This window comes from Vigna unguiculata, chromosome 7, assembly GCF_037176805.1.
Source record: "Vigna unguiculata cultivar grain cowpea cultivar isolate G323 ecotype 2 chromosome 7, ASM3717680v1, whole genome shotgun sequence".
In the NCBI taxonomy this organism is placed as follows: domain Eukaryota; kingdom Viridiplantae; phylum Streptophyta; class Magnoliopsida; order Fabales; family Fabaceae; genus Vigna; species Vigna unguiculata.
This window is the reverse complement of record NC_140798.1, coordinates 10,617,664-10,626,254: the sequence shown is the minus strand read 5'-3', so window position 1 is coordinate 10,626,254 and position 8,591 is coordinate 10,617,664. Positions and strand designations below refer to the sequence as shown.

General features: G+C 38.2%; 1 pseudogene; it reads left to right on the top strand.

Annotated features, from left to right (window-relative positions):
- The first annotated feature begins 3,798 nt into the window (after positions 1–3,798).
- LOC146884612 (uncharacterized) lies at positions 3,799–7,053 on the top strand (annotated as a pseudogene).
- Positions 7,054–8,591: the final 1,538 nt, after the last annotated feature.

The window sequence follows — 8,591 nt, the reverse complement described above, 5'->3', positions numbered from 1 at the left end:
TTATAATAAGAACTAAACTCGTTTACGATATCTGGAATTACAGGTTCGTCTTCGATTAGGTTAAACGAAGAAGAGCCTCCATAATTCCATGAACTCATGATGTCAATCTTGATTTGGAAATTGGTTATAAGAGATTTGAAGTTTATTAAGTTTGGTGTGTATGTAGAGAAAATTGATAGGAGAAGAAATGGTGTTGTGTTTGTATATATAAGAACTTAAAGCATGTTCACATAGAAAAAATAGTGAAAGGAAATTGAGGTTCTGGAAACAAGATCAAAAGGGTGAGAGGGTTCTTAAAGAAATAACCAAATCCAGCCTAAATCCTTCAAAAAACGCATACCCCCGTACATTTTCTAAATAGAAAACGTCCACCTCCCAAACATTTTCTATTTAGAAAATGCCCAACCTTTATGGTTGAAAACAACAATCTTCCGGTAAACGTGTCACTCTTGCATCATCAAGATGACCACATTACAAACGACATATGACAATGGAACGAGAGAGTTTCCTGACTAAGAAGACCTTCAATATGGATTTTAAAACATACTGATCAGGTTGACCCTAGGGTTAGAAATTTAATTGATCTGGCTGGTTTTGGGCATGTTTTGAAGGTTGATAATATGAACATTAACCATCTACCGTTAACTACATTGTGTAAAAGGTGGAGGATTGAAACTGACCTTCCACATGCCACTAGGAGAAACAACTGTCACCTTAGAGAATGTTTCACTTTAATTGGGTGTGCCTATATATATAAACACAACACCATTTATTCTCCTATCAGTTTTTCTCTGCATACACACCAAACTTAGTAAACTTCAAATCTCTTATAAAAAATTGCGATTCTGATCCAAATTCTTTCTTTTAGGAGTTGGGGAATCTAGGCCTAATCTATTAGAATAGGTCTAGGCTGATTTGGCAGGTCGAAGCCTAAAGACTTTCAAGGTCAAAACCATTCCGCTCGAAAACTAGCCTTCAAAGAAAGTCAAAGACTAGCGGACCGCATACGTGCTTACTTTTTGTTTGATAGGTTGAAACGTCCAATTCAAGATTGACATCATTTGTTCATGGAAATATGGAGTTTTTTTTTTGTCTAACCCAATCGAAGACAAACCTATAATTCCAAACATCGTAGACGAGTTTACATGATGATGAAATTGTTCCAATCCCTACTATGAAGTACAATCCAAATGTAAAAGTCGAACTGTAGGAATGCATACACTTCGATTCAAAAGAGGCAATAATATCTGCAATAAAACACTATCACATCACCAATTGGTACAACTTCAATGTCGTGGAATCGAAGCCCCATATTTACGTGGCACGATGCATCCATTACAACAATGGATGTTAATGGCCTTTGAGGGCTGGTTACAGCAAAGTCAAACATCACTGGGAGATCAAGTCCATTGACGGACGACATACATGTTTCTCTACATTAATTTCCCAAGATCACTGCAATCTGGATTTAACTCATTGTTTCGATTGTTTTCCATTTAGTCATGACGAACCCAAGCATTCAAATTAAAAGTTTGGTTGCAGACATCAAAAGTCATTATAGATATACCATAACAAACAGAAGAGCATGGATAGCAAAGGAAAAAACAATTACCATGGAGTATAGCGACTGAGACCAATTTTATAATGAAGTTCCCAAATGGTTACAAGTTGCCTAACACACTCATCCTAGGATAATTTTCCAAGTATTTGGTCCTCTGGTTAATGTTGATGTTAGAATGGGACATCTTGTTACATAATTAAGGCTTATCAAGTTCTGTTACGTTCATTTCTAATTTCAATAACTTTACTTTTCGAAGGTTGAACCGTACTGAAGGTTGAGCTGGATCAATGGTTGAATCAGGTCAGATTGGGCCAAAGGTCAAGTTGAACCAACCTAGGACACAATTGAAGGTCGAGTCGAACTAGGCCAAAGGTGGAGCTGGGTAGGTCTAGGTCGAAGGTCGAACCAGGCTGAAAGTCAAACTGAGTCAGAGCTTAAGGTTGAGTCGGGTTGGGCCAAGTCGGGTTGAAGGTCAAGTCAAACCGGTCCGAAGGTCGAGTTGGGCTGAAGGTCGAATTGAACCAAAAGTCACTAGTGCAGATTTGGGATTTTACCTCGCCTTATAGGCCTCGATTATGGCGGAACCGAAGCCTATAAGGAGGCGGTGGCAATTTTGAAATTAAAGGCAACTTATAGGCCTCGGTTCAGTCAAAAACCGGTGCCAAATTCTGCTTTAGGCCTCGGTTCTTAAGAAACCGGTGCCAAAGAGGGGTTATAGGCCTCGGTTAAGGAGGCCCGAAGCCAAAAGGTTGCCAGAAATTGACCTATAGGCTTCGGTTAGGGAAAAGCCGGTGCCAAAGAGGGGTTATAGGCCTCGGGTGTTAGGAAACCGAGGCCAAAGAGGGGTTATATGCCTCGGTTCTGCGTGGAACCGAGGCCATATCGTTTAATTAGGGCTCAAAAACAGAACCCCTTCTTCCTCGCGCGCGCAACTGCCATTTCTCTTTGCAAATTCCGGCGACGCTGTTTCTTCTTCTCTCCGCGACTTCCGGCGAGCCCACCACTCGAGACCACCACGCGAGCCTCTTGCCACCACCGCCGTCTCGTCTCGCATCCAGCCACCGCAGTCTCGTCGCGCCTCCAGCCACCACCACGCGAGACCACCACGCGAGCTCTTGCGCCGTCTCGTCTGGCGTCCGTCCACCACCACGCGAGACCACTGCTGCTATCTCGTCCCTCTCTCTGTCTCTCTGCAAGTGTTCCGGCGTCCCTCTACCACCACGCGAACACTTTCCTTCTTTTGTCGCAATTGTCGCGCCGCGATTTTCTCTAAGGTAAATTTCGAACGCGTTTTTGTTTGATTTTCTGTTTTTGTGTATGTTAATTTTAAATTTTAGTTATTGTGAGTGTTAATTTGGATTGAGATAGAAATTGTTTGGAGTGTTTTGATTAATTTTGTGAAAGGATTGAGTCTCAATTTAAGAGCATTGTGTCTTCAGACGTAGAGCATTAAGTCTGAAATTATTTTAAGAGAATTGTAAAAACACTATAATTAAATAGGTAATATATGATGTTAAGGAAATTGTTGTTTTTGCTTTTATTTGTTACTTATGACTTTCTCTTGTGTTTTTTGTTATCTCTTGTAGCTTTCGAACGTGTTGAATTGCATCATCTTCCAGTGTCATCTGCTCTTTTTACGCTCTCCCAGGTTCCTAATTCTAATATTTTCCTATTATGCCAATCTGTTGTTTGCTTTATATATTTTATTAATTATTTGTTAAAACATGTTGTTTGTTTTTTCTTATATGTGAGTTAGCCTTAGTTTCCCGTTTGAGATTCAATACGTAAATTATGTATTGTCCCCGAGTTTTCATTTTGAAAAAATTACATTTTTTTAAAATTAGATATAAGGGGATACAATACTAATAATTTAAATGTATTGAATCTTGAATTGTCCGATTGGACAGTTTAAGAAGATTAATCACTTTCTAGTAATTTATTAGTGCATATATATTTAAAATACATATCTTAAAATTCATGAATATTTGTCAATTGTGTTTTGTATTGATCTTCGGGTGCATATGTGATTGTGGTTTATAATCACTCTCATTTCGTGTATCCTGAAGGCCAATGCGAAATGCTGGCAAAATTTCGTGAAATTTAAGATATGTATTTTAAAAGTAATATGTACCAATAAAATAAGGAAAGTGAATCTTCTTAAATGGGATAGGGTCACACCTTGATTACGACGTGAGCATTGATTCAAAGATTACTGAAATTGTTCACGCAATTTCAGTATGGATCGAGATTGGATTAATTTACCACGTATTAGAGCTGAGTATGAGAATGGAGTAGAAGAATTTATAAAATTTGCGCAACGTTATGAGGGGAGAAGTGATGATGAAGTGAAGTTCAGATGTTCGTGTGTCAACTGTTTGAATGGAAGAAAATTGAATGCAACTCAAGTTAGGGAACATCTTATTTGTGATGGTTTCCTTAAAAGTTATACAATATGGACATGGCACGACGAATTAATACACATTCCAACTGTTTCTCGATCTGAATATCTTGCCAATTCCTCCATGAAAGAGCGACGAGAAGAGCGATGGGAAGAGCGATGTGAAGAGCGATGTGAAGAGCGATGTGAAGAGTGAGTAGAAGAAGACAATATAGAGGATATGATACGGGATGTTGGCGCAGAAGCTTTTGCACAAGCGCATGTGTATGAGACGATGTCTGCTGATGTGGAAACTCCGCTGTATGTTGGTTCAACTAAGTTCACGCGATTATCAGCGGTTTTAAGACTTATGAATTTGAAAGCAACCAATGGTTGGACAGATAAAAGCTTCACAGAATTGCTCGTGCTCTTGAATGAAATTCTTCCCGAAGGAAATACTCTACCCACTCGAAACTATGATGCCAAGAAAATTCTTTGTCCGATGGGTATGGAGTATAAAAGGATACACGCATGTCCTAATGATTGCATATTATACAGAAAAGAATTTGAAGATTTGAAAAAATGTCCAAAGTGTGGGTCATCACGGTACAAGCAGAAAAGAAACAGTGAAGATAATGGTCAAATAGAGAAGGAAGGATCTGCTTTGAAAGTAGTCTGGTACCTTCCAATCGTGTCTAGACTTAAGCGTTTGTTTGCAAATCCTAAAGATGCTAAAAACCTTAGATGGCATGCAACTGAGAGAAGATGTGACGGACTCCTTCGTCATCCAGCTGATTCAATGCAATGGAAAAATATTGATCAGGAATTTCCCAAGTTTGGTGAAGAATGTAGAAATATTCGTTTTGGCTTAGCTACCGATGGAATGAATCCATTTGGTAATTTAAGTACAAATCACAGTTGTTGGCCTGTTATATTATTCATTTACAACTTATCTCCTGGACTCTGCATGAAGAGAAAATACATGATGTTGTCTATGATGATATCTGGTCCAAAGCAGCCTGGAAATGACATAGATGTATATCTCAATCCTCTAGTTGAAGACTTGAAGGTGTTGTGGGTTGATGGTGTTGAAGTATTTGATGCTGTTGCTTCTGAAACTTTCATGATGCATGCAATGTTATTTTGCACCATTAATGACTTTCCAGCTTATGGTAATTTGTCAGGGTACAGTGTCAAGGGTCATAAAGCATGTCCTATATGTGAAGAAAACACTGCATCTCATCAATTGAAAAATGGAAGGAAGACCGTGTATCTGCGCCATCGAAGGTTTTTACAAGCTAATCATCCTTATCGAAGGTTAAAGAAAGCATTCAATGGACATCAAGAGAATGACAAAGCACCAACTCCATTAACTGGCATTGAAATTCATGAAAAAGTTAATAAAGTACATCATGTATTTGGTAAAACGTCCAAGAAGTCATCTGCATCGAGCCCTTGGAAGAAAAAATCAATATTCTTTGACCTTCCATATTGGTCGAAGTTAGAAGTTAGGCATTGCATAGATGTCATGCATGTAGAGAAGAATGTGTGTGATAGCTTGATTGGTACACTACTCAACATTCAGGGAAAGACAAAAGATGGAGTAAATGCTCGTTTGGATTTGGTTGAAATGAAGATCCGAGAAGACTTGGCACCAAGGGAGGTTGGTAGGCGCACTTATTTGCCCCCTGCATGTTACACTATGTCCAGACAAGAGAAGATAAGTTTTTGCTTATGTTTAAAGAGTGTCAAGGTACCTCAAGGATACTCTTCAAATATTCAGAGTTTAGTGTCCATGCAAGACTTGAAGCTTGTTGGCCTCAAGTCTCACGATTGCCACATCTTAATGCAACAATTGTTACCTGTAGCTATTCGTGGAATTTTACCCAAAAATGTTAGACAAACTATAACGCGTTTGTGTGCATTCTTCTCTTCAATTTGTAGCAAAGTCATTGATCCTTTAAAGTTAGATGAACTTTAAGCCGAAATTGTTATCATCTTGTGTCAGCTAGAGATGTTTTTCCCTCCATCATTTTTTGACATCATGGTACATTTACTTGTTCATGTGGTGAGAGAAATCAAGTTTTGTGGACCAGTATACTTAAGATGGATGTATCCCATTGAACGTTACATGAAGATTTTGAAAGGGTATATGAAAAATCAATATCGTCCAGAAGCTTCAATGATCGAAAGATATATTGCTAAAGAAAGTGTCGAGTTCTGTTCAGATTACATGGTAAAAGCAAAACCGATAGGAGTTCCTCACAGATCATGGTTGAACAGGTGTTCTATAAGTAACAGCATACGAGGTGTGAGTATGGTTACCAAAAATCGCGAAGAGTTGATGCAAGCACACCTATACATTTTGAACAACACAAATGAGGTAATGCCTTACTTATCTGCACACAAAGTCATTGTGAAAGAGAACAATCCAAGACAATCAGAGAAATGGCATTTGATGGAACATAATAGAACATTCATGCCTTGGTTTAAATCTGAGGTTTTGAAAGATGCGCAATGCTCTGAGACTTTGATGTGGTTAGCAAATGGGTTGAAATTTGATGTCATCTGTTGTACAGGTTATGAAATCAATAATTGCACATTCTATACAAAGTGTCTTGATGATAAAAGCACAGTACAAAATAGTGGAGTCAGTCTTGAAGCCGAGTCACTACAATTTTCTACATCTAAAGATCAAAATCCCGTAGTAGGATCAATGACATACTATGGTGTAATACAAGAGATATGGGAGGTTGATTATACCATGTTTACTATTCCACTGTTCAAATGTAAGTGGATTGACAATAAGAGTGGTGTCAAAATAGATGAATCAGGAATGACTCTAGTGGATTTTCGAAAGGTGGGTTATCGAGACAAGCCATTTATCATGGCACAACAAGCATCTCAGGTTTTCTATGTTAAAGATCCTGCGTCTGAACATTGGTTTGTCGCTCTTCATGGAAAAAAACAAATTGATCCTAATGAAGAGAATATGAGTGATCTTAATATTGCTGTCACCCACCCATTTAGACGAACGACAAATATTGATGAAATCCATCTAGTTGATGATGTACATGCAATTCGAGAAGATCACGATGAAGGAATATACATATGACCAATCAATAACTTTATGTATGAATTTCATATTCTTGTTAACATTTAGGTGTTTTGTTAAATAATGTTTTATATATTAATTTGTCAGTTGCTTATTAATGTTTTTTTTTATGTTTTCATTTCACAGATACATGGCTGAACAAACTTCATCAGAGGATGAAGCACCTACTAAGAGACCCACTAGAGGAGCCACTAGGTTGAGAGAGCTCTTAATTAGAAGAGCTAAAGGTCAGAAAACACATGTTGATATTAACGTCGACACTGGTGAACCTAGTGGTCGTTATGGGGACGTCTTCAAAAGCTATTTAGGAATGTTGGCACGAGAGAGAATATCAATCCTTACGCCATCTTTTGATCATGCCACTGAAGTTGATCGGGAAATGATATGGCAAGATTTATTGGTAACTAATATTAATGTTATTAAAGTTATACTTTGACTTTGTTGATAATATGATAAATATTGTTGATGACATTTTCTATATTGCAGCTAACATTTGATATTCCAAATGTGCCGACCTTAAGACAAAAATGTTTGTCATCGGTGGCTAAGAAATTTCGTGGTTTTAAGACCAAGTTGACGTCAAGGTATGTCTTTGGACATAAAAAGAATGAAAATCCATTGTTGAAATACACTTGGATTGATGAAGACACATGGCGTCAGTTTCTTGAGCTTCGGACATCTGAGGGATGGCAGGTATGTTTATTTGAAATCATCAATAGCACAATTGATAATTATGCAAAATTTTAACTAATTCATAAAATGGGTTTTATATGTTACAGGTCAAGAGGAAAAAGGCTCAAAGCATAAGTGCTCAAAATACAAACCCGCACATATTATCTCGTGGTGGGTATAGAAAACTTGAAGAGAAGATAATGACAGAAAAGAAAAAATCTAGGCCCCCACCTTCTGAGGGTGAAGATACTAAGCCTCCTTCACCACCATCACGTCATCAGAAGTGGAAGTTAGCCCGTTTACGCTCATCGGGCAACTACACTTCTGACTCTGCACGAGAAATCTCTGAGAAAATTGTAAGATACAATTCTTATCTAAATTGCTCGTTCATGTTTTATATTATATTTTGATTTATAAATGTTTTTGTTACCTTGTAGGATTCGTTGGTTGAGCAGACCTCCCAAGGAGGATTCATTCCAGAAGGTCGTCATGACATACTTGCTGCTGCAATTGGACGACCTGAGCACCCTGGACGTGTGCGTGGTGCTGGATCAGGAGTCGGCATACGCCAATTTTTTGGTTCCTCCTCTCGTCAGTCTTCATGCAGTCATGGTGCTGATTATGAACAAAGACTAAAGGAAATGATCACGGCGCAAGTGAGAGAAGAACTAATGCGCCAATTTGAGCATTATGGCATTCGTTCGCCAGTGGATCATCCGCCAGAAGTAGACCCATTTGTGCCTCCCACGGGTAAATTTGTTTTCTATAAGTTATGAATTGAATAAATGATATTTAATAAAGTAATTGAATAACATTAATAAATCGTTGGCTCTAACAGGTAGAAGCGGAAAGGGGAGTTGTTCAGC